At 43.4% G+C, this 23,268-nt stretch overlaps 1 protein-coding gene and 1 long non-coding RNA gene across 2 annotated transcripts in view; one reads left to right on the top strand and one right to left on the bottom strand.

Moving 5' to 3' along the window:
• The window catches only part of LOC126508881 (uncharacterized), a 10,831-nt gene extending 8,568 nt beyond the window's left edge, over positions 1-2,263 (bottom strand). Inside the window, exon 1 of the long non-coding RNA XR_007593986.1 lies at positions 2,026-2,263. This is a non-coding gene — a long non-coding RNA (uncharacterized lncRNA). The remainder of the gene's footprint in view (positions 1-2,025) is intronic.
• Positions 1-23,268, top strand: part of Pard3b (par-3 family cell polarity regulator beta) — a 992,131-nt gene that overhangs the window by 843,575 nt on the left and 125,288 nt on the right. The gene's annotated exons all lie outside the window — the stretch shown is intronic.

Here is a 23,268-nt window from a genome sequence, read left to right as displayed (position 1 = left end):
TGGTGGTGGTGGTAGTGTGTATGTGGTGTGTGTGTATGTGTGTGTGGTAGTGCTGGTGGTGGTAGTGTGTATGTGGTATTAGTGGTAGTGGTGGTGGTAGTGTGTATGTGGTGTATGTGTGTGTGTGGTAGTGGTGGTGGTGGTAGTGTGTGTGTGTGTATGTGTGTGTGTGGTAGTGGTGATGGTGGTAGTGTGTATGTGGTAGTGGTGATGGTGGTAGTGTGTATGTGGTGTGTGTGTGTATGTGTGTGTGGTAGTGGTGGTGGTGGCATTACAGTACCACATTGCAATGATAAGCTCCGTTACAGATTAGAGTCTCAGAAACTACTTTTTATGAGTCTGTGACTTCCAAGGCTCAAAACTAATCCACTGGCAAATGTAAAAGATGTAAAGCAGAAGACTTCAGTAGTAATTTTCAGATCATTTGACTCTAAATGCAGCTTTGAGGATATGCAGTTCATAAATTTCCTTTTGGATCTTGGTTTTTTTTTTTTTCAAGACGCACTTTCTCCAAACATATCTATCTCTGGTAATGGATTTCCAGAACATGCTTACAAGTGGACTGAGGATCTAGGAACGTAATAGGGGTGACAATGATGGTGGTGGTGGTGGTGACAGCAGCCAGCCATGCTGATGACAATTTTAATAGAATCCTTTGAGTATTTCGTATTTTCCCCGTGTCGAGACATTCTCCTTGTATCACATAGTCTCTTGAGAAGAGTTGGAGTACTTGCCATTTCTCAAGTTTATTATCTTTCTTGTAGTATTCAGTAACCTGGGGCTTGAAGCTGAGAATAAATTCTCTACCCCAGCACTCCTGTGATCCCTGACTGCAGAGTCAATGTCCCTGAGCCTCTTTAATACTAGGTCAAAGGTGCCCCTGGTTCTTGTCGCATTCTTGGAGACTGAAGCTGGGCAGTGCACGGTGGACCTGCAGCGCTGGGGCCCGTTCAGACTGACTTCCTGGGGAGCTTCAGTCATCTTCTCCCTCCTGGCTTTGCTGCTGCTGCGGTTTGAGATGTCCCGCCCTGCACTCCTTAGATAGACAACGTTGGGAACAGAAAGATCTAAAAATGTATAAATATGGGGGTCACAGGAACCTCCCGTGATATGTATTACACGACCTTAGCTCCCAGGCTAAGGCTCTGAAAATATGATTCTATAACACTTATTTGAATTCTCTCATATTTGCTAAAGTAGTAATAGTATTTCCTCAGTATATGTTCATTCAGTAAAATGAGGATGCAGGCCTTACCTTAAGAGAACTTGAGGTCTTCTGGAGAAGACAAATATTAAATACTTGATTATATCCCCTTACTGAGTACTCTAATGGAGACCCCGGATGTTGTGAACACTTTTATATTACCGAAGAAGAAGACATATTCTTTGAGAAAGTAGCATTTAAAGTAGAATCTGGAAGGTTTTAATGCTTAATAATTTGGTAACTAAATGGGTGCACATGGTATCTCAGCAGAAGAGGCCACAGTGGGTGCCCTGATGTGGAAAGAACACAACATGTGGAGAAGCAAAGGTCCTTCTATGGGTGCCAGGAACAAGAACAGCAGCTTGGTGCTTGAAGGAGTTGGTCTGCTCAGCTCTTCCCTTCCCTTCAGTTCCCCAAGAGATGCATGCAGGTTCCTGTGCTCCCCATTATCTACAGCCTTGCATCTCAGGATAGCCACCACTTTCCAGTTCCTAGGAATCTGCACCTACTGCTCCAGAGTTTTAACCTCTCTCCTTCCTTGCCCCTCACTCTCGTGGCTTTCACACCTTAGGAAGCTGCTAAGTGCTTGTTCCTTCCTCTGAAGGTCACCTTTACATGGCCCAGTATCCTCACACTCAAAGAGTGCACCCCAAGCCCTAGACCCCCCCACTCAAAGCTTCTGTTTCCTTACTTCTGAAATTAGCCCCCCCCCAAATCTTCATTTCTCACAAGCTGCCAGGTGATGCCCATGCTGCTGGCCTGGAATTCCTTGACAAAGCATTCCTAAAGAAAACAAAACCCTTCATGTGGGTTTTACTTACCTTAGGCATCTTTCCCAGTGTTCAGCACAGTAGGTATCAAGTCCATGTTTGTCAAAAGAATTGATCAGTGAATGAACTGCAGGATGGATCCGGCTTAGTGACTTTGGAAATAGGTTTTCTGCATTATTCTTTGGAAAGCTCTTTTGATTCCTTTCAGGCCGAAAGGCCTTGGAAAAGAATAAATTATTGTCATTCTACTGGAATACAGCCCCAGAAATTGCCGAGTCAAGATCTACTTGCATTTTAAGTACTTATTTGGCTTCAAAGCCAAAATGCTAACAGGATTACAAAAGGCCGAGTTTGCTGAGTCGCAGGTTGTTTATGCTCGTGTTTGGTTCAAAGTTCTTTCGTCAATCAGTACATTTCTGCTTCTAATTGCGGTTTTAATTTTTTTGCCACCTGCACATGCATTCTCAGCCTAAAGTAGCTTCAGCAATTTGCACAGGTATAATGTAAGCAAATGAAGCTCTTACCCACCAGCCTGTCGCCTACCCCAGTTCTAATGACTTCAAGACGCTCTGCCTTGGTTCTCATTACGATTCAGAGAGCAGCCTGCCATCTTCCCCCATTTTCACTCTCGCAATGTTGTAAAACATTTTTAATAGAAAACTTTCCTCATTCCAGGCACGGAGAGTTTGACTAAGGATGCCACATGATTCTCGTTCTAGAGTCTTTATCTACATCTCTCCATAGAGTCTCTGGATCTGGATAATAGAGAAAGAAGCATTTCTAAGTTCGCCATGATGTGGGTTAGGGCTGTAGCTCGGTGCTGGAGTACTTACCTCGGGTTTCAATTGGGCTTTATTGCTCTGAAGAGGCTCCATGACCATGGCAACTTCCATAAAGTAAAATATTTAATTAGGGCTGGTTTACACTTTCAGAGATTTAGTCAATTATCTGTATGGCAGGACATGGCAGCCTGAAGAGAGACATGGTGCTGGAGAAGGAACGGAGAGTTCTCTATCTTGATATAAAGATCAGAATTCTAGTTAGAGAAAAAGTCATCTCAATATCAGTTGATAATTTTTGGGGGGTGAGCTTAGGACTTTCTGTTTTATCACCACCCCTTGATTTGATTTGAGTGACCTAACAGCTAATCCACTGAAAATTAGTTTTTTGGTGTGGTATGAATATGCAGTTTAGTAATAGAGTATCTTCCTAAATACACAAGGCCCTTGATACAAGCAGCAATCCCCAAACAAACAACAGGAAAGACTTTGTGTGTCACACTGAGTATAGCTTGAGTGTAGGAGATCTCAAAGCCCACCCCTGCAGTGACACACTTCCTTCAACAAGGTCACACCTGCTCCAAAAAGTCCACACCTCCTAAAAGGACCATTCCCTTTGGGGGTCATTTTCTTTCAAACCACCACACCTCCTCTGTGTAAGATCATAGGTTCAATCCCCAGTCTTCTCCCCACTGTTCCCATAAAGGGGAAGGAAAGAAAGAGAGACTATATAATTCTCCCTAATATGCACATATGATCTGAAGGTATCTCGCTGTACCTAAGTTAAGCACAGACTCATAGACCTGGAAGCTTCAAGCTGGCTCTGGTACCAGTAATCCATCAGATTCCAATGTGACCCATAGGAGAATTTATGATACAAAGTCTTCTGTGTTGTGATGAGTGGGTGTGAGCCATCTGGACTAGATTTTACTTTGAACACTGGCCCCAGATAACACCTGAAACAGAACAGTGACTCCCCAGGAGGCTTTAATGATCAGAATTCTAGTTAGGAAAAAGTCATCTCAAAATCAATTGATAATTTTTGGGTGGGGTGGGCTCAGAATATTCTGTTTTGCCACCACCCCCTTGATTTGATTCGAATGACCTAATAGATAATCCACTAAAAAAAAATTCATGTCTCCTGAATTTGTAGTTTAGTAATAGAGCATTTTCCTACATACACAAGGCCCTTGATACAAGCGTCAACCCCCAAACAAACAAACAAACAAAAGATAAACATAAATGCAAGGAAGTTTGAACAGGGATCCAAAGTAGCACTGCAGTGCAGATGTGCCAGCTGTGGTCGGCCATCCCAAGGGCATTGCTTCTCCACATTTTGACCAGTTTTGGCTTTCCTATGGTATCTGTCTGCTACAGAAAAGAAGTTTCTTTGCTGAGGGGTGAGAGCTGTAATTCCCTGTGGGTGTAAGGGTCAGTATTTAGAATTCAGTTAGAAATGACCTTGGTTTAGGAAAATGGCAGTAGTAGGCTCTCTCTAAGGCCCTAATCGCTTCAGCCCTGGGTAGCTGGCTAGGTGTATAGAGTGTAGTGTCTTCAGAAAGAGAGTCTTAGCTTAGATCCTGGAGGGAACCCAAAGGCAACGGCAATAGCCGATGTTATTTGGCTCCCTTGGACCTCTGCTCCTGGTGGAACATCATTGCCCTGTATGACAAAACTAATTCTAAACAGCATACACATACTTGTGTTTCTGAGCAAGCTTATAGAATAATATATCAGCCTGTGGCCTTTTCAAATACCATTAGTGCTATATCCTTTTCTTCCATTTCATATGCATATTTATTTAGTTATACACATGTGTTTAAATGCATTTTGAAAGTAATCTTACAAAATAAGTGATTTCGTATGGCTTTTTCAAATGTTAGTGGTCCTTCCTTTCTCTCCTTTTCTATTCCTTCCCTCCCCTCTCCCCGTGAGAAGCCCTCCCCCCCCCTTTTGTGTTTCCTGCCTTCCCAGCACCTCACTTCCCCCTATCCGTTTTCCTGGCTTCTCTGCTTACTTTAGATTGTATGCTCATATCCACAGATTCTGAGCTCAGCTCCCCCAATAAAAGAGACAGGCAGCATTTGTCCTTCTGGGTCCGGTTATGTCACTTTGTATAATATTTCCTAGTTCTACCCATTCTCCTGCAAATTTCATGATTTCTTTCTCTTTACAGCTAAACAGACTTTCATTGTGCTTGCGTATCCGATTTCCTTATGCTCGGCTCATTGGTCGAAGGACGTTTAGGTTGTCTCCATTTGAGTGACAGTGAGCATGACTGAGTAAGGGTCGTGGGGTAGGACGGCAAGTCGCTTGGGCAGATGCTGAGGAGTGGTATCATCCTTTTAGCGTTTTGAGGGTTCTCCTCCGTTGTTTCCCTAGTGACTGCATCAGCCTACAACCCCACCAGCAGCAAACGAGGGCTGACTTTCCCCCACATGTTGTCAGCATTTGTTGTCTGCGGCTTTCTTGACCTTGGCCATTTTAACTAGGCAAGATAACATTCAAGGTATTTTAATTTGTACTTCCTTAATTGCTAAGGATATCGAATACTTTTAAAGATATTTCTTAGCTATTTTAATTTCTTCTTTTGAGAACTCTGTTAAGATCCATACCTCATTTTTAAATGAGTTGCATATTCTGTATACATGTGTGTGTCCCCTCTATCATATATATATGTATATATATGATATCACATACATCTGACAAAGAGTCTCTTCACTCAGTACGTTTTTTCTTCACTTAACCAGTTTCCTTTGGTGTTCAGAAATTTTCAGTTTTATGAGGCTCCAAGGGGCTGGAGAGATGGCTCCGTGATTATGAGCACTATGCTGCTTTTCCAGAAAACCAGAACTCAATTCCCAGCACCCGTGTCAGGAGGCTTACAACTACCTTTAATTCCAACTCTGGCAGATTGGACATATTCTTCTAGCCTTCTTGAGAACCACTCCCTCCACTCCCCACACCCCACCCTGCCCCACCTCAGCCCCACCCAGATACACACACATACACATAAATAAAAAGGAAAAAGAATGCATTCAGTTACAAGCACTAAACTGAGGCCAAGGGACAATTCCATGTGTGTCATCACAGGGCACCCAGCATGGCCCTGGCCCAGCCAGGCACATTTTGGGACCCTTAAAAAGGCAAATATGAGTGTTAACATTTCATTGCACATTAATTCTTTAAAGAAAAAAAAAACCTGTCATTTAATTTTAAATGCTAATATGCATATGGTTAATTAAGAAGCCAAAATTGGCTATAAGCTTGGTGAGCGTGTGGAGCAGGAGGAGGGAGATCATTACACTTCTGCTCATGGTTAGCTATTTGTGAACCAGCTGATAGTGTGCAAAATTAAGATTTCGCAAGTGGCATTTTAAATGAATGGTTAATGGCTGAAGATTAATTAAACAGTCAGGGTTACTGGAGAAAAGCTGTTAAAAATTATGTTTATAGGCCAGTCACTTGCACACTGAAATGGAAATCCTGAAAAGTGGTGGCCTTTGTGTTTATCAAGAGCATTTTAAGGAAGAGGCCTTCTTCAGGAGAGAAACCCAGCCAGCCTCCGGAGCTGAGGCAGTAGCCTCGGGACATTCCTTTGGAGGAAAAGCTGCCAGGAGAAAAGTGGAGTAGAAAGTGTTTTTTATTGAGAGACTCTTCTGAAACCTTCATGGCAGGTAACCAGGCATATTTTATTTCTTCCCTGCGTGCTGCACCGGTGTGAGTTAGAGAAAGCAGAACCCATGGGGTTTAGAAGAAGCCTCCGCAATGCTGGGAACAGACACAAAACTGCCCTGTGTTCTCTTCAGCCAAGCGGGTTCCCCCTTAAGTCTCCAATTCTTGGTGCCAGAAACATGGTTTTTTTATGCCTCTGGCTCTACCCTAAGCTGATTCGTTGGGGATCAGTTTTCTTTGTGTTCAGTGCTATGCCGTGTGCATAGAAGATGCTGTAAAAGTCTTTTTAAAAATTACTTGTCATAGCTTAACTCAATAAATATTGGACAAATGAATAATGAGTTACTTAGAAGTTGATTAGGATTTCAAAGGTTCCTTTAAATGTTCCTCAATCCCTTCAGCAAATGGCCAGAACTCTACACTGACCCATATTAATGCCTCCCGGGTAATGCCCATGTCCCAGCCTCAGAGACAACATAACCTAGTGGGCAGAGACATAGAAATACAGACGTGTAAATCCCAGTGATGGCAAATACGACACCAGCAGCCAAAGAGAGGCGTGAGCAATGAATCTTAGGAAGGAAGAACCTGAGGTCTCTGCGCCTCTAAGTTGCAAGGAAGTTGGTTCTAGCCATTGACAAATCACCAGCATTAGGGCATGCTTACCTACTAGTTCATTCAGGCCACGTCCCAGATCTCCCAATCCAGGCAAGTAATGTGTCCTGTTCAAAAAGTTTCCCTAGAGATGGAAATCCCGAAGCTCTCCCTGCAGAGCCTGTACCAGTGTTCGATCCCCTTCCTCATCAAAAAGTTGATTTTTTTTCCCTTTTCTTCAACCTTTTTTGGGGCTGTTAAACCTGTGAAACCCCATAAACATACGACCACTCAAAGTCCTGAAGTGAACAAGGCCTCTTTGTGTTCCATGTGCCTTATAGTGGGGTAGCTCTGAGGCTGCTTGTTAGCAATGATGTGACTTTATTATGTCTCCTCCCAAGTAAATGGGACGTTTTCTTCCTGACCTAAAGGGAAAACTAACAGTAGATTTTAGCCTGTTTTAAGAGTTGGGTTTTTTTTTATTATATTTTACTCTGAGTGTTTCGTTACATACAATTATATTTGTAACTCAAAAACCAAAGTGTGTCCCGGTGTGCATGCAGAGATCAAAAGGCAGCTCACACCTGTAAGAATGGCCAAGATCAAAAACACTGGTGACAACTTATGCTGGAGAGGATGTGGGGTAAAGGGAACACTCCTGCATTGCTGGTGGGAGTGCAAACTGGTACAGCCCCTTTGGATGTCAGTGTGGCGATTTCTCAGAAAATTAGAAAACAACCTTCCTCAGGACCCAGTAATCACAGTTTTGGATATATATCCAAAAAATGCTCAATCGTGCCACAAGGTTGTGTGCTCTACTATGTTCATAGAACAATTGTTTGTCATAGCCAGAACCTGGAAACAACCTAAATGCCCTTCGACCAAAGAATGGATAAGAAAAATGTGGTATATTTACACAATGGAGTACTACACAGCAGAAAAAAAAACGACATCTTGAATTTTGCAGGCAAATGGATGGAGCTAGAAAGCATCATTTTGAGTGAGGTAACTCGGACACAGAAAGACAATTATCACATGTACTCATAAGTGGTTTTTAAACATAAAGCAAAGAAAACCAGCCTACAAATCACAATTCCAGAGAACCTAGACAACGATGAAGATCCTAAGAGAGCGATACGCAGATCTAATCTACATGGGAAGTAGAAAAAAGGCAAAAATCTCCTGAGTAAATTGGGAGCATGGGGACCTTAGAAGAGGGTTGAAGGGGAGGGGAGATCCAGGGAGGGGAGCAGAGAAAAATGTAGAGCTGAATAAAAATAAAAAAAGGGCAGCTTGTAGGAGTCAGTTCTCTCCTTCCACGGTGTAGGCTCCAGACATTAAGGTCGGGTCCTCGTTCTCTGCCATAGGCACCTGTACCAGCCAAACCATCTCACTTGCCTGAACGCCGATGTTTTGGTGGTAAAATGAGTGATGAAAGCAGGAAGTACAAGCACTATCATATTACTGGAAACACACAGCTGCTAAGCGTTTGCTTTATTCCATATTTCCTAATCTTTTTAGTCAGCGTCTCTAGTAGTACCAAGGTACAAATGAGGAAAGAGGGCTGCAAAGATGGTGGAGGCTGGTCCAGTGTGGATGGACCGCATTCTCCAAGTTAGCCTGAATTTGGAGTCTCAGCCCTTAACCACTGTGCCATATTGACTTTTGTGCTCTTTTGAAAAATTATTTTTCCCTCTGTAAAATTCAGTTTTATCATCTTGAGTCTTTTCTTCCTCGTGTATAAAGAACCCCCCCCTCAAGAAAAAGGAAAAAAAAAAACCTTTGCTTGTGTAAAGTATAGCACTCTGGTGCATTATAGCCCCCAGGTCAGCTCTTGCTACAATTACAGGCAGTTGAGTGGCAAATACATTCTGCTTTCAGAGATGTAGTTGAGGCTCACTTTAGAAAAACTGATAATTCAAAGCTTTTCCAGTCTCGTAAAAAATAGAATGATGCAAGGGGAAAGAAAATTGGCATTTCTTGGAGAAAGGAAGCCTGCCCCCTTGAAGGGCTGGGAGCAAAACCTCCTGTCTGCAGATGCCGGCATCATCTGGGGAGCAGTGATGTCCAATAATTGCAGCTAAAAGCTGCATTAATTGACCAGTGACGGCTTGAAAGCTGCCTCTAGCCAGCATCCCCGCACTCCTGTGCTCTTTCCATAGGCCAAGAGGGAGGCAGAAGGGGGTACGCCTCCTCAGTGGGGTTCTCCACACACGGCACATGTGCAGCTGGAACAGGGAAGTCTGTTTCTGAGGAAGATGCTTAGCTGCCCAGGGAGCTTGGCTTTTCCACCTGATGTTTTCAGAAGGAGGCCGTGACCCCAGGCCTGCAGGGCCCCCCAGGCTCCGCTGGTCTAATCGGCAACAGGTGGCACTGCCATCGGGTCCAACCACTGTAAGGCGATGCTTATTTGATCCTGATTTTCCAAATAGACATGCAGCAGATTTTGTCGAAACCTTCTAAGTGTGAGCTGTCAAATCCTCCTGTCGAGGAGTGGCGAACAACCTCATCTCAGGACAAAGTAGGATGTTCCTAGGCTGTCGCTTCTGCTCCCTGGCAGAAAAGGTGAGCCTTCTCTTGCCTCCTTTGGTTTGCAGCTGCCGTCTGCCTCAGTGTCCACACTGTGACCCGAGGCTGCACGGGGAAGGCTCTTGCACCTCAGCAACATGGCTGGGTCTCCACAGCTGAACAACCCGAACCTCTGTTAGAAGCCTGCCCAGAGAAATTGTATCGGTATAAATCATCTACTTTCCCCACCACACCCATTCAGACGAAATCCTCAATGGCGCTCTCTATCCCATCATTCGACTCAGCCTTGCATTAGGAATGTGCTCTCCCTCCTCCTTGTGACTTGGTATTATTTTAAGTGTGCAGCGTGATTTCTCTATAAATAGTGTCATTCTAATGGCCTGTGTTCTAATCCCAGGGCTTCTGCCTAGACTCTGGGTTGGTTACGCCCCTACGCTGTAGGCTGAAATATTTGGTTCCTTTTTAAACAGCAGCAAAATAACCCCCACTGGAAACCATTTCTTACTTAATGAAAAGAGTGAACACGGCACTTTCTGGTGTTTTGTTTTTCTTCTGTGCAGCTGGGATTACAGAGCAGTGCATTGATTATCGCCACTGAATTACAGTCAATGAAACCCTACTTCTATGGATTAAACATTCAAACTCTAGACCGGAGCCACTTCACCCAGGCTATGAGGTCATCTGCCTTGAGACCAAGCCTCACTTGAAATACAACATAAACCACATTTGTAATTTAACATTTTAATACTCTTTTAAAAAGAATCTGAGTAATTTTATAATATATATTACCTAAATCAATATATGCAAGATATATTTTCAAGGTATATTTAAAACTGTTACAAGACTACGTTACATTCACTTTTACACACATTTTACGTGTTGGGTTCACAAACCCTAGTATGTCATTTAGACCTCCATCACATGGAAGGGCTCATTCCGAGTCCAGGGAACAGGTATTCCCTGTGGAGAGAAATGTTCCCCATCTCAGGGGCCAGCCACTGCACAGGGAGACAACCTGAGATGGACTAGACCACGCCCAGGTCTGCTTCCACCCCAGCAGCGTCTTTGCTTTGCCAGAGATGACAAAACCAATGGCCTAGCATGACTTAAAGAGCCTTTCCTTACCTGAGGCACAGCGGGGAGGGCAGCCTTTCGGGATAAAGCACATGCTGTCTTTTCATACAAAGGCATGACAACCACACTCGTAGGCTACGCATGACTGGTCGCAACAGTGTAACGAAAATGTGATTCTATTGAGCTGTAGACCTCCCCTCCTTTGCCTTCTCTTCTGTGGAGAGGGAAGTGCCTCCTGCAAACCTTTCTCTTGCCCTGCATCCAATCCCTTGTAAACTGGCCACCTTCTCAAGATGTGTAGAAGTTAATAAAAATAAATGGAATAAAACAGACATGGAGTTAACTCTTCTAGGTTCAGGTTTAGTCTTCCATACAGTTGTCTGATGTGGGGGATGTACACTCCAGTAAATGAGTCAAGGCGACCTTAAGGTTTGTGCCGCCGCTATTCACACACCAGGACCAGGAGAGCAAGGAGCATCATTGCCTCTCCCGTCTGTGCAGCGCAGTCAGCATGGGATGGTTCTCACTGCTGGGCCCATCGTTCTCCTGGAGGTTGTTCTGTCCTTTGCCTTTTCCCTTTGCTGTGCCGCACGAGTCCAGGCCAGGTTCCATTGGATCACTGCAATGACTGCAGTAGAGAACACCAACTGTTTCCTGCATGAAGCTCCTCTTAAAGTGTTCCCCAAAGTGTTCTACTAGTTCTGATGCTAAAACTCTTGCTATCCTCTCAGTTTTCTATGCTATCAACTTCGGCAGCACAACTCAGGACTGTTCTCCTTACATGGTGCCATGTGTTCCCTGTGTCTGTTTCCTATGTCAGCTCTCCATGTTGCTCAGGGCTCGGTTCTGACATTCTACCCATCAGTCGTCAGTTCTGAAGTCAGCCCAGGAAGGATCGAGATGGTTAGGTCGAGTCTTAGATAAGGTGGAAGAGAGATGCCAACCAACTCCACCTTGAGCTGCACTAACCTCTAGATGTTACCCCTGCTGCTTTTAAACGAGCCAGCCTCACACACCTCCCTACCATTCCTTCCTCCCGGGCAGCCCAGTCTCTCTCCAGTTGTCTGGGCTCTCTGCTTTGCTTATTCTTCATGTCAGCCATCCTGGGAGTCAGCTCCTCTTGGTTCTCAGTATCGGGCAGCATACCCCGTTCCTATTCTGCCAGACAGCACTTCCTGTCCAAGTCCTCCTAGATGAAGGACTTCCCCGGTTCATAGCAGGTCACTGTTTCTCATCTAAGCTGTGCTTCCAAAGCTTCCCAAGGAATAAAGGTAGCATTTACTGTTCAAAAGCTACAATCAGCCAGGTCTGATGATGCATCAAGAGAAAATGCTCTTCTGAGCAACTCTCTCTTTTAAATCTTATCCCCACACTGTATATTTGTCACCAGTGCCTAGTGTTCGTCTCCAACCACCTCCACTACTGACTTCAAGAGAACGTGGTTTGCAATTAGCGTTAAGAAGAGTGTTCTTTAGATTTTCTATAATTTGCCTTCTTCCTTTGAAAATTTTGGCCATTGCTTGCTCTTCTTCCATATCTGGGCATATCTGCCATTATGTATAATTTCTCAGTATTACTGCTTGAGCTCCTGGGGTCATGGCTTTCAGCTCTCGGCACCCTGGATGTAACGTCTAAGCACAGCCGCACAAATGCCTCTAAAACGTTCTGGGCTGGCTAGTTTGCTTCCCCTCGCTCCCCCTGCTCTTTTCTGCCTCTCTCTGTCTTCTGACAGAGATGTCAGGCGAGTCACTTAATGTGTCTCCGCATCTTTCCTTGTCTACAAAGACAGGGCATGGGACTAAGTGATTCCAGAATTTCTTCCAGCTCCAAAATTATATGGTTCTGCAATTCTTTAATGGAAGCAAAATACAAGTTCGGGTTTCTCTGCCTTTCCTCTGGTACTTTATTGTGTCAAAGCATCCCCTCCCAGCAGCGTCCTATCCTCCCTTTCTCCTCTTCAAAGTACATCAACAATTTTTTCAGTAGACCCTTAATGTCATGGCCATTTGTTTGCAACCCCTTTAGTGCTCAGTGAGCTCTACTTTTATGTCTGTCTTCATACCCCTGTGCCAACCTCGCCATTAACTGTGGTACCCAAATTTCAGGTGCTCACCCCAGCAGGTGACTTTAGCCCTTACCTTAGATTTAAAAATTAGGACATTTGCCCACAGCCTCCATGAACTCATACGTGTACATTTCCTTCACCTATCCATGGCGTCTTCTCTGTACAGCATGAACATGTGGATGGTAAGATTTATATGAAGTTTTAGAAGATATATATGTACATATATGTGTACATATATACACTTATGTTTTGGCTATGATTTTGTTCTTAATTCTACTTTAATATGTAGCTATCTTAATATGGATTTCATTTGCTTTTACAGAAATGAACCTTTAAAAAATATTGAAGAAAAATGCTTTTATGTGGAAAGAATATCAAAACCCATTATGGAAAGACAAGGACTATGAAATAAAGAAATACAGTCTTCGTAGGTGTTTACAAGGAAGTCCTATTCCCCACACAGGCCCACCAGCCTAGAACCTGGTGAATATCTATAAAATATAAAGAAGTTTCAAGCAGATGTGTCCCCTGCTCCTAGGAGTTTACTTCTAGGAGCCTTGTGGGTGTAGGGCAGGGAGCGAATATTATAATTTGGGTCTACATTCGACACTTTGAAAACTTGCATGTATCGTAGAGCCATAGAAAGCTCTGAAATCACACCATGGCCTGGGATTAGACAGGTGGCCATAGAAGATTTCCTTCAAAGGCTGCTGTGCTTTTCAGTCCCAGGCCCGATGTCTCTCAGCCATCAGGATGGAGAGCTGACCCTTGAAGTCTGACATTTGACAGGCTTCAGGTTGTGTCCTTGCTCACGTCCTTTAATTCAAAGGCTGTAAATGGTGTTCAACGTTGTCTTTACAGGTTAGTCCGTGTCAGGGTTTGTTGTCAAAGTGAGCTCCAAACATTAGGAACCACTAGAAAAAGTTCAGGCTACTATTTCCCAGGTTTATCCATGACTCCATGGTCAGACTCTTGGCCTGCTTGTTTCCAGTCATTTTTCTGTGAGCACAGCTACCATTTCTATATTGATATTTTCCTTTTTTATTTCACACACACACACACACACACATATATGTATATATATATATATGTGTGTGTGTGCATGCTCTATCTACATGAACAACTTTGTGCCAGAATCCAGCATCAGATCCCACTACAGAAGGTTGTGAGCTACCATGTAGGTGCTGAGGATTGAACTCAGATCCTTTGGAAGAGCAGTCAATGCTCTTAACTGCCGAGCCATCTCTCCAGCCCTTCTTCTTTTTAAAGTTACAGAATGCATGTTTTTAAACTAAAACCACTGGCTTGTCTAAATGTGGTGGCCCCTACCTATAATCTAAGTACTGGGGGGGGGGGGGTAAAAGGATTGTCAAGAGTTTCAAACCACTGTGGACAGTCTGGAAAGGAAGGAAGGAAGGAAGGAAGGAAGGAAGGAAGGAAGGAAGGAAGGAAGGAAAGAAAAGCACTGGCCTAAAAAAGACATTACCAATGAAAGCCTACATTTATTTTCTATATTTAAAAAATAATAGCATGAGAAACTCACTAGAAAATACCTATTTACTGGACAGAACCGCATTTGAAGCAGGGTATTGTATTGCCCACTTATGTGCCATGTGACATGAAGCTATTTTGATTGGGACTGTCACAGATGATTTCTGCACAGAAAACGTGCCTAGGGACAGCTTTCAAATGGAATTGTCACTTTTTGTTTAGCAGGCAGGAGACGCTCTGTTGTTGTCAAACCCTCTTTATGAAAGCGTCACCAATGTGGTGGTACACTGTCCTAGAGAAGGGGATCGCTATTCAGCCCGACGGGAACAGAGGGAGCAAGGCTAGTCGCCGTCAGCGCTCCCTGTGCTAGGGGGCCGCTTCGTTTAACTCAGACATCCCTGCCGTCAGCAAGTGCTTTCAGTCTCAGAACTGGGTTTCTTTCTCCTGTTCTGGTTTTAGATAAGTGTGAAAAGGTTCACGTAGATTGTTATTCTCTGAAAGTAGTACATGTTAGTAAAGCCAGATGCATTCGTGATACCTACTCAGTTCATGGAGTCCTGGAAAGTTAAGAAAGCAACCCTAAACTGTCTCTAGATTTTACAGGCACATATACTCACACACACACACACATGCACGTGCATGTACAAACATGTTCACACACACACACATGCATACACTTGCACACACACACACACACTTTCTCTTTACTGCCTTTCAAAGATGTTCTAGTTTTCTCAAGATTGGAACCAAGAAATTTCAAAAATTGGTAAAAATAATATAGTTCAGTTTTTCCCCATGGTTCAGACAGGCAGTATTTCTCTTTAGAGTTTATAGGGTTCATCACACTGAGTTTTATAATAATAATAAATGTTTTAAACTCCATGTAACAGGCAATTATAAATAATAGATGACCGAGTAATATATATTTCAAGGTAGGGGCTAATAAAGAAACTTGTTGATTTCTGTGTATTTTCTCTCCCAAGATACCTTATTCCCCCAAAAATAATATTTTTATTTTTAAATTTTATTTGGTATTTCATTCCCAGAAGTAGAAGACAATTAGGAGAAGCAATATGCCCTGAGGACCAGAATGGTCCTCACAGCTGTCAGGTTCTGTTGAACACCGTGTGGTTCTCACCCCTGGGTATGGACAGCCGTGGGACCGTGTGGTTCTCACCCCTGGGTATGGACAGCCGTGGGAGAAGAAGGTTCTTCCCCACTCCCAGACTAGGAATGCAGAAGTGGTGCCCATGGAACAAATAGGGCAGAAATGAATAGAAAAACAAGTAGTCACTCGGATGGCACAGGGGGTGTTAACTTATAACACGGGTGGGGGAGAAAAGTCAGAAAGAGAATGATCAAAACTGGAAGCTGATGGGATCCATTGCAGGTAGAAGTTTGGGGTTATTTCATAGATGAGAAGCTCCTTTGATGCTCGGAGATGTGAGCTCTGGGGAAAGCCGAGTCTCGTGTGCCCATGCGACTTCCCCACTGTGTTTCTCCCGTGTCACTTTCGACCACTATATCTCTAAAAGCCCTCTTCTCCCATTGATGAAAGGGGGCTGCTTCTACGAGTGTAGCACATGCCGCCATGCAGTCTTCTGCCTTCTGAATCTCATCTAATCCTTAGACTATCAGTTATAAGACACAAAAGCAAACTTAAAATTCTGTTTATGACTCAGACAAGCAGCACAGTAATGAGATTCTGTGTTATGGAAGCTGTCACATCTTGTCTCGGCCCTGTTGTGTTTAAATGCCCACTCCCTTATTAAGCTCCATTAGGGAATTTTACAATACAAATTGTTTATATGCTACTGGTTTTCTGCTGCCTGAGAGCCGGGCACATTTCGCTCATTAATGCGGGTGATATGGTGCACTGCTGGGAATAAAACTCATCAGGAAAGTCGTGGGCACTGACTGCAGGATTCCCTTCCTGTGTGTCACAGTATCAGCTTCTTTGTGATACTGTTCAAAAGTTGTGGTCTAGCCTCATATGCTTTTCTTTGTAAAAATTCAAGTGGTTTTCATCCTACACTACCAGATGTTACATTTGTAAACTTAACCTTCGACCTCCCCTTAAGTTATCCATGAAGTAATTTTCTTGTTGTGTGTTAGATTGGAAGTAATTTACATGTACAGATTTGCTCATGACTTACAAATGCTGTCATCTGGGTGTTCCAATTCGTTTATACCACAACCTGGTAATAGGAGAAAACAAGGGGTTGAATCTAGCGTGGGGGGGGGGGGCAAATTTCCACAAGACTACCTACTTAACAAATGCCAAGTAGCCTACCGCCACCTGGGCAGTCCCAGCTCTAACCCTCTGCTTACAGATGTGTTTTGTTGTTTAAAGATGCATTTTAAACTCTGTGTGTGTGTGTGTGTGTGTGTGTGTGGTTTGTTGTTTCTGTTTGTTTTGAGGCAGATGCACTCAAGTTCATAATCCTCCTGCCTCAGTGTACTGAGTGCTGAGATCAGAGGCCTATTAGATCTTCATGTCCCCCTTATTCTACTTTTTTCTCAATTTTTTATGAGTAGTTCAAAGAAATTTTAATAAACAAACACTTAAAGCAGAAAGAAAACTTTAAATCAATAATTATCTCATGAGTTGTGAAATACTAACATTTTAAAATACTTTCATCCAGTTTGTGTTATTTCTCCCATGTGTATCACTGTACATATAAAAAAATATCATTTGTATGTATGTATGTATGTGGGATGTGAAGATTCTTATGTGAACTAGCCCATCAATATTTACACCTACTTCATTCCGCCCTTTTGCTTTTGATGCCCTTGTATTGTGCTAATCCTTGGGAATCCCCACAATATTGTATAATGCATGTTTATAACTATGCTATAATCTTTGCAAACTCTCCCTAATACTGGACACTTGAGGTGTTTCCAATTGTCCATGGTTTAAGTTACTCTCTGAGAAGTAGGTAGTTAGAACATTTCACCAAACAGCTTCAATTATTTCCTTAGGAGCCCTAGAGTAGGAATGAGTGCGTCAAGGGGCTGGAACATATTGCTAACAATTTTCTAGAAAACAACAAAAGAAAAAAAAAGCTTCAACTGGCAATGTGGAAGAATATTCTCGAGTCACCTGCTTCTGATAACTTGAGTGTTATTGCTTTCTGCCCTTTAAAAGACTTCATTAGTTTGATTGGTCAAAAGTAGAGCCATGTCCATTTTAAACTTCTTAATGTACCAGTGGGGTTAAGAGCTATTGGAGAAACTCCTGCGGTTCATAGTTACCACTAGACGTTTCTATTCTGCCTCAGTAGTCCATCACCAGGAATAATGGGTTTTTTGGAATAAACTACTTTTTCCCCTCCAACAGATCTGTGTGTATTTATCAAGACATATTTGGATGCAGGTTTTCATAACCCTCTTGACAAAAAGAATGAATGATGGCACCCCTGGGCCTTTTGTGTGCTGAACCAAGTCATATCTGCTTAGATGTGGTTTAATTGACTCACCCTTCCCTCCAATAGAATAGCATCCTTCTGAACAGAGCATTAGAAAAAAAGACCCTTGCAGTAGATACTGAAAGAAATGTCACTTCAGGGTCTGGACATTGCTATGACAACCCAGCCTCCATCTATCACTGTTCTCATCAGCATGTGCTGCACAGGAGACCCCTTTGCAGTGTTTAATCTGAGAATTTTAATATTAAATATCTATTTGACATTGAAAGCTCACACCTTATTTGCTATTGTCGGGCTTAGTTGATAGACAGCTAAGTCAGTCTCTTTTTATAGTCCATTTCTGAAATGAAACCATAAATTTTGAAGCTGGGCTTCATCATTGCAGAGGAAAGCTTTTCCAGCCTATTGTTGAAATATAACATTTTCCGGGATTTATGAGGTCCAGATTCAGGAAGATCATTTGCCAAGCACTTAAGGCTGCTTTTTCTTCTGCCTTGAAAACACACATGGGGAGGGGAAAGCCATTAGAAAAGAAAAATTATCAAGAAGAACATACCATATTTGGCGCAAATGTCTTCCGTGTAAGGGGAGGGAAAAGTCCAGTGCCTTGAGTGTGGGAAGAACCGCACAAGGCTGCTCTTCGGTGATATCCGCAAGTGAGTGTCTGTGACGTCTGTCCTGATGTCAGTGGAAGCCTCTCGTTCACAGCAGCATTTGCATTTATGCTTAGAACGCAAGCCCTCACCACTGCCCTTCTCTGGGTCTTTGAAGTTCTACGATAAGAAAGTTCTGTGATTTGGTCGAATCCTGCTTAGCTTGTTTTATTGCTGTTAATTTTACACGGGAAATCGATTCTCTGAAATTTGTGATCACAGTAGCTATCAAGGGTTGAAAATGAAGAAAACCACCAGACAGCCGCAGATGTATTGAACACTCCAGAACTACTACACTAATGTAGCGCTTCGTCTTCCAAAGGTTTAGTGTCCATGGGCTGGGTTTAAACTAACAGAGAAGCAGTGGAGGGAACAATCCTCAATTAGCAATCCCTTGAGCCAGACCACACGCATGGGAGCACCTGTCAGGCGAGCCACCAGTCCACCCAGGCTGATCTCAGATTGGTTCATTTTGACTTAAAATGAATCAACTTAATATTTTTCTAACAGATGCATTAGCAGAAGAGTGAAGTTCTCTTTTTAATTTTTTCTCTAAAGGAACCACCATGTAAAACTGTATCAAGTAGGCTTCTCACTCCCTTTGTTTTCAATTGCTGTCCTTAATGCATGAGTTTCCAAGCAGTCTGTTCCCCTCTACAACTGTAAATAACAGCAGTGAATTGGGAGGCAAAAATCTGATGCTCTGTCCGTAAAAACCTTTCTCCAGTCTGAAAACCTCTTCTAGACATGGCTCACCCTGTGCCTACTAATCTTCCTGTGCTTCTTTGCTTTCATTTTCTTTTAAAAAAATTAATGAATTTTACCTTTTCTTTTTGTTCAAAATACAATTGATAAAGGACTTTGAAAACAAAGTATTGGTTCCCACATAAACCATTTGGTTTTCCCATGAAATATCTGGATGACACCTCAAATACATTAAGAGTAATCTCACCTGTTGAAAGGCTCGGCTCCTAATCTTGTCATTTGGCTTTCTTGGGTTGTGTTTTGTTTTGTTTGTTTGTTTGCTAAAAAGTATACTAAGCTTTGACCTCGGGTGTGCTGGTAGTGGAAGGAAACATCTGTTATCTGCAGCAACAGTGTTTTCTCGTGTCTTTATGCGCGGACTCCAGTTGGTTCTATGTAAGGATGCACTTCAGGAACATTCATTCACCACACTCTGGCTTTGTGTTGCTCATATTGCAGAGTTGCAAGCTTTAGCATGAAGCTTGATGTCAGCCTTGGTTGTGAACCCTGCAAGTGTTTGCATTTGTACTTAAACTGTGATTCCCTTTGAGGACAAGAAGGCCCTTGGTTCAGGCCATTGTGTGATTAGTTACCTCAGATGTCTTAGGAGTTGAGAAGTGCACCAACTCTGAATCTGACTTGTATATTTTATGGCAACTCTGCGAATATTCTCTTTGGTACAGAGCAGAGAATGTGCATAGACTCATGACTGCTAAATTTTTTATAGCTTTTCTCCCTTTACCATTCTAGTGACTGTCTCCTACAAAATTTGAGCCACACCTCAACTGTACAAACCCTCTTATAATGTTTAGTTGCCCTGAAGTGTATAGTTGCGGAATTCATCTAAATATCTCCGTGACAAACCGGAGGCCCTGGTTTAGGGAAAACAGTAAAATGGGCACTGCTAAAACTACCATAGAGGTAAACAGATGTCTTTCCTTGTCTGGGGATTCTTGTTCTGTGAAAACAACAACAAAAATGAAAACACATGATTTTTGGCTTCTTTCTTATTCTTATGTCTAGGGAAGAAAAAAGGGACAGGATTCAATTTTACGGTCCCTAAGAGTTCAGTATGGAACATTGCAGTTCATGAAAACAATATCCAGCTTTGCCCCTAGTTACCATGCTTGAGACTGAGCGTGTTTGCAGGGTACGAGGATTCAGGAACTAGATAGCCTCAAGGAGGGAGTCTGCTCCGAAGCCCATCTCCCTGCCCCCCAGGCCCTCCTGAGACGTAAAGGTCCCCTGCTCGGCATCTCTTTCCTAGGCTAATTAGTCTAACTAGTCTAACTAGTCTCTGAAGAACTAACTCACCCGCAGGTGGATGTCTTGCTGAGTAGATGTCTCAGGATAATGCCCAAACCCTTGAACTAAGGTCATGGTTCTTCACTAGAGGCAATGAATGGGCAACAGGGGCTTCCCAGTGGCTTTGGAAACCTATCTTTGAGTCTTTCTTCCCTGGTCCCTAGGTCCGTGTGCCTAAGCAATTCACCTTAAAATAGTAATCAGAGTACTTCGAAGTGGAGATTGTTGACTGTAAGCTAGCTCAGAGCATCGGGTAGGTGGATTTCATGGTTTTCCAATGCTTCTGGACTGACTTCACAGGCGACAGGCACATCCCCTTCGTGACATTGTAATCTGTTCTCTCTTGCCCAGAGCTGGACTTGACTACACAGTAAAGAGACTGCTCCTGCTTTTCCAGGATACGGAGCAGAACATTTCCATTCAGCTGCTCACCCCAGCCCCGCCTGATGTTTCCACTACCTCGGCAGAGTGCTAGAAAGCAATATGCTTATTAGACAGCTTTATTAATCAGAGTAGAGTGCTGTTTGGCAGTCAGATCCTAATGAGGATGAGGGGCTAAATTTAACTCCAAGATAAAGGTCGGCCAGTGCTGCCAGCCTGCTTACTCTATAGCTGGGAGTTGGTCAATCTCACAGGGTGCCAGCCTGCCTGCTCTATAGCTGGGAGTTGGTCAATCTCACAGTTTCCAGACAGTTTCATCCAGACCTGTGCATGCTCTATCTAGTATGAAGTCACACAGAAGAGGATTCCAGTAACACTGTTTCAGCACACACATGTATTCCACAAGCATTAATAAGCAAAGCACATTACCACTTGGCTAGATAACCCTTATGGGATCTGATGGCACCAAAAATGTTGTAGCAACTGCTGTCTGAAGAAACGAGGCCATAGGAACATGTTGCAGCAGAGAAAACTTCAAGAAATGTAGAGGAATTTCTTTAAACACAGAATATCTGTGCAATCTGTGGAAATGGCAGAGCGATTTGTAGAAAGGTGCTGAGGGTAGACACAGTGATACTATATGGCTGCATACAAGGGAATGGGAATGAAAAATGGTAACAAAAGAAAAGCCCTCTCCAGGTAGCTGCACAAGGTGCTATTGAGTAGTCATGGCCCTCCATGTCTCCCATACATACCCCAGCCACTGTACCTAGCCTCCCTCGTCCCTAAAAGCACCACCAATTCTGCCCCTTCCCTTCCTACTTCAACATCTGAACACTCTTCAATGGCTCTCTTGTCTTCAACTCCCACAAACACTTATGAGTTAAAGGTATCTCACGAGGGGACTCTGCCAACTTTTGTACAAGATACAAGAGTGATTAAACGCCTCGTAGCCCGTGGCTACCACCAAGGGGTAGCCAAGATTAAAACCATATCAATCCTGGGAATGATGATAATACCGCAGGAGAGAGGGAAGGAGCCATAATGTAAGTGCCAAGTGCTCTGAGAATTCCAAAGTAGAATGAAAAAGACTTTCTGCCAGGAACGGGCCAGAGACTAATCCAGCGCCTGGAATCAGATGATCTGAATTTGTCTCCTTATCTCCACTGTCATGGGCACCACTAGGCCCACCGCCATCTTCTCTGACGTGCACCTAATCCTCTCCTGTATTTCAGACTTTGAGGAAAGGTTTTCTTGTTGAATGCAACAACCTCCATTCTGTCTTCCAAAGAAAAGCCAGAATTGTGTCCTAAAGTTTTCCTTTCATTGTGTGACTTCCTGCCTAAAAATCTGTTGTCAGTGTATTTCCCTCTGAGTAAGATTCAGAACTCTTACCTTGGCACATGGGGCCGACTAGCTCCAGCCCCGGCCTGCAAAAGAACAGAGAAATAGAGACGGGAGGGGCTTCGAAGAGTTTGCTTCTGAAATCCAGCCTGCAGAGGCTAGGGAGGGTTTGGAGGGCTGTTGTAGCGGTTGTAAAGGTACAGCCAGGGTGCCGCCAGGCAAGACGACGCAACGACAGACAAACGGACACAACAGAAGATTGTTTTTTTTTTTTTTTTTCAATGTCTGGTCAAAGGCAATGGAGAAGGAAAGAGAGGCAAGAGGCAATGGCTTCAGAGAGGGTTGGCTTCCTGGACCGGAGCCTTACACAAAGGGCATCTTACTGCTCCTAATAGAAGAGAACATACATAGTCTCTCCGTCCTTTCAGCGCAGCTACGGTTGGTACTGAGCTGGCCAGGGTAGTGGGGGCTTCATCATAAGGCATAGCAGCAGAATGACTGACAGTCGAGGCACTCCCACATTCCAGGCCCAAAGGCAGAAACAGGAGATAACAGCTACTTGGATGACACCCTCTTTTGGATGAAGGTAAAAATCACTGACATCATCAAGCTGTTGGCTTTATAGAGAAGCAAGACTTATTTCTCCACTGACAAGGATTTGAGGCACTCAGCAGCTGTTTGGGATTTTATTTTACTTTTTTTGTCGGGGGGGCGGGGGTGGGCTGCCTCCACCTCCTCCTTCAGTCTTCCCTGGTTTTACATCTGTCTTGCCAGCTGTGAGCCACTGAGTCCCAGGGTGTGAAACCCAGGGAGACAAGTGGGGAGGGTGTACAAATAATAATTATGAGCTGCTTAAGTCTAAATCTCAGGCCATTGTGTGTCTGCGGGCAAGGCCCTCTGATTCAAGTGTGTGCTTCTCTCTCCCTTTCAGCGTCTGTCTGTAAACCTTGGTGGTATTAAGCACGTGTTTTAATAAATATTTTGTTTGCTGTATTCCCATTAATATTCATGGGGAATGGAGCACTTTGGGCTTTGTGATTTTCTAATAAACATTGATGGTGTTACTAGTTTGTACTGGGTATTCAGTATGCTCCATCAAAATGGCAGCTCTAATTAGGTTCCTTGAATTAGCTAATGGATTTTGAGAAAGATAGCTTAGGAAGCTCTTACAGCTGTCCAAGATATTCCTGCCATGGCAGAAAGACAAAAGGCCCCTGGAAGCTACAGACTTC

Source organism: Alexandromys fortis, unplaced genomic scaffold (assembly GCF_014885135.2).
Source record: "Alexandromys fortis isolate MF-2015 unplaced genomic scaffold, M_Fortis_MF-2015_v1.1 scaffold_40, whole genome shotgun sequence".
Lineage (NCBI taxonomy): Eukaryota > Metazoa > Chordata > Mammalia > Rodentia > Cricetidae > Alexandromys > Alexandromys fortis.
Note: the sequence above shows the minus strand (reverse complement) of the source record. Positions and strands in the feature narration are given on the sequence as shown.